At 40.6% G+C, this 3,385-nt stretch overlaps 1 protein-coding gene across 1 annotated transcript in view; it reads left to right on the top strand.

The window, feature by feature from the left end:
- Window positions 1-1,452: 1,452 nt before the first annotated feature.
- The window catches only part of hyal6 (hyaluronoglucosaminidase 6), a 13,371-nt gene continuing 11,438 nt past the window's right edge, over window positions 1,453-3,385 (top strand). Inside the window, exon 1 of the mRNA XM_032522969.1 lies at window positions 1,453-1,623. The gene's annotated coding sequence lies outside the window, so the exon portion shown is untranslated. The remainder of the gene's footprint in view (window positions 1,624-3,385) is intronic.

The raw sequence follows: 3,385 nt of genomic DNA, 5'->3' as shown, positions 1-3,385 counted from the left end.
TTCGAATCCAGGTCGTTCCGGGCCTTTGTGTGTGGAGTTTGTATGTTCTCCCCTGTGTTTGCGTAGGTTTCCTCCCGGTGCTCCGGTTTCTTCCCACCATAAACACATGCATGCTGGATAGGACTACAGTTGAAAAATAGCTGATTTACATTTACAGAAACGTTGATTAATGTGCATTGTCCTAATCAAATAAAAAAGGCGAGTCGAGTAGAAACCATGCAGTGGAAAAACGCTATAAGAACGTGTAAGGAGTTGGTCAGTGAGGACTGATGGGTCATGACACGCAGGGCTTTTAGGACTGGTGTTTTAACCCAAACCACAATCTTTTCTCTAGTCCTAACTTGTTTTGACAAAAACACTGATCTGCATATGTGTGACAAATGTCAAGTGTTGAGTTATAAAAAGTTATAAACTGTGTGATGCAGTCAGGATGATGAATATGCATAGTCTGTGAAGAAGGCAGGATGGCCATTGTTCCTCACTCCCCCCCCCCCCCCCCCTGTTTCTCTGACTGTAAAGAGTTGATCAGGTCAGTCTGGCAATTAACTTATGGAAAGGGGCTTCCTGCTATGCAACAAAGGTGGTCCTCTCTGTCTCCTGTCCCCTGGGGTCTAGTCTAGGCTAAACAATACAATGTTGATTGGACTACTTGATGTCAGAGTTTCACATTTACACAACAGAACCTCTGTTCTGTAACCAAAACGACCCCCAAAGGTGCGTGTTTGAAGGCAGGTCAGTTCTCATTGCACAGCAAAGATGTACGGCATGTTGTCATGACAACAGCGGACCAATGAGAATGGATTTGAAAGCACCAGGTGAAAAGGAACCGCCCCCCGGTGCAGCGCATAAAAAGTGTGAACTAAGAAGTTTCTGGACTGTTTTCATGTGACTCCGTCAGGAGGAGCGTGGATCAGTCCGCTGTCAGCTGCAGTGTTATTGTGTTTGTTTTGTCTGATTGTCTTTGTCTTATCATCTTCATCACTGCTGTTGCATTAAACCTTCACCAATTCTCAATTTGACCCCCAGCCTCCTTTTCCTCAGAAATCCGAACGAATGCGATGTAAGTTATGAATTTCTGTAACACAAGTCAATCAGACTTACGTTGTGAGGGCCGTTTCCTTTACCAAAATTGCTTTTTTGATTGTTAATTATGGCGCCTACATGTGGCCGATTGGGCTCCTATTCCTTGGGTACGCAATGCGTCAGGTTTTGTGTTTCTAGCTCATTCCAGGTCACAGGAATTTAAGCTGTGGCGGAAGACGACAAATAATAATAAATTGGAGCAAAAACAATATAATTAAACCCAGGAACTTGTTTTCCACAGAAGGTCTTTAGACCCCAGAATGCGCTCCGGAAGGTTTACTATCCAGGACTTCATCTGTTGTTTCGTCCAGTAAATGAGAGTTCTGTTGGGTACAGATGAGGAGGGGCCAACCTAACAATAGAGGGGCATCTCTGCCCCGAGAACAGCCAGAGACCTGAGAGAGGGACTACAGGGGGACAGAGACAGTCCAGCAGCTTATCAGATGGACAACTTCTGTATCTGAGGTTTAAAAAACAAGAGACAAGACAATCATCCCGCAGGAGGCCTTGATCCTATGCTCAGTCTGCAGGGACAAGAAGGTACGTTATCTTATCCTAAAACTCTTTTAATTTCCTCTTTTTGGATGATTTTTTGTCATCAAACCATAAGTGACAGATTTGGTCACAGTTAATGTCACAGGGTCACTTAAGCTAATGCTAACACTCAAACTCTGTGAGTTGGTTGAAAACGCTGTTTCCAGCAGACTTGTTCATGTTTCTAGTTGATTCATTTTAAATAACGAGAACTGAAGCTTAGGTATCAAGGCCAAAAATCTGCATCCTCAGCACTTAGTGATCCATAGGAGACATGGGAATAAAGAGGCAGCATTGTCCATGGGTTGCAGGGGAAACTAGTTATCCTAGCATCTTGGCTCCCACAGTGTGGATGCTAAAGTCCTTAGCAAGACATGCAAGTTACATTGGAGCAGAACAGTTTAACCGATTTCTTTCACTTTTGCACGCCATTTCGGCGTGTAGAGAAATCCAAAGCTTGACAGACCTGCTGTTAGTTGTACGGCTGCTCACCTGTGATTGGACGATTGCTGTTTCAAGGATTAGAGAATGGTCCATTCAGTGATTTCAGATTCAGACAATCTGCACTCAAATGTTCATGGGAAAAGGTCAAATGAGCTACCTTTGCCAAATATTTTGTGTAAAAACTGTATTTACTTTCGTTCAAAGTTTGGGATTTTCTTATTCACATCAATTACAGTTTTTCGACAAACAACTGGACAGTAACGTTTGAGATACTGTATGTTACAGGGGATAAGAAAATAGACAGACGGTCTTATTGGCTGTAAAGTAAAATGTATAATGCAGCTTGTCATTATTGCAGCAGTGAGTGCTGGTCTTAATAAAACCATAAAATCACATCTGGAAACTTCAGCAAAGTGAAAAACCTGGAGATGAACCAGATGTGTTCAGGGTCTGCGAGAGTGATGGCGTATAAAGGCCTCATTAGTAGTTTGTTCAACGTTTCAAAAACACTTTTGTACCTAACATAGACAAGTGTATATAATATTTGAGTTAGGATATGGAAAGGTTTCGTGTGATTTACTCAATAATGACTTAAAAAGATCCATGCAAATTGTTTGCCAAATGTTGAGCCAACATCCTGATAATTAGGGCTGCAACTAACAATTATTTTCATAGTTGATTAATCTGACGATTATGTTGCTGATCAATTGATAATTTGTTTGGTCTATAAAATGTCAAGATGATAATATGCCGTTCTCACATGTCTTGTTTTGTCCACAAAGAAAACATATTCACTTTACTGTCACAGAGGAGTGAAGAAACTAGAAAATATTCACATTTAAGAAGCTGGAATTAGAGAATAAAAAAATCTTCTTAGAAATCTGGACTAAATTTATACTTTTTAATACTGTATACAAATGTATATTGGTCTGTTGGACATGCAATTATATTTGTGTCTTAATTCAGGGCATGTAATGGGATATTTTTAACATAAAAAAGATTTTTTTTTTCATGCAAGTTCTATTTTGTAAAGAAAATATTATGGAAGAAGAATAATTTAATTGGAACAGACAAAAATCCGTTTTGTCCTCCATATATAGGGTGTTTGCGATCATCCACATAAATGATAACCTCTGGTGGGATGATCGGTCACAAGGGAGCTGGGAAAGGACTGGGAGAATGATACAAGATAAAAATCCTTGGGTTCTTAGCTAGTGTTAATATTTTGGACTTACCGGACAGTCACACCGCCACCGACTTGAGGGTCTAAAGTTACCGGAAGTCATTTTCAACGGAAGCTTCTCTCAGCTGCAAGGAGGCAAAT

Source organism: Etheostoma spectabile, chromosome 8 (assembly GCF_008692095.1).
Source record: "Etheostoma spectabile isolate EspeVRDwgs_2016 chromosome 8, UIUC_Espe_1.0, whole genome shotgun sequence".
Taxonomy (NCBI): domain Eukaryota; kingdom Metazoa; phylum Chordata; class Actinopteri; order Perciformes; family Percidae; genus Etheostoma; species Etheostoma spectabile.
This window is presented reverse-complemented; position numbering and strand designations above follow the sequence as displayed.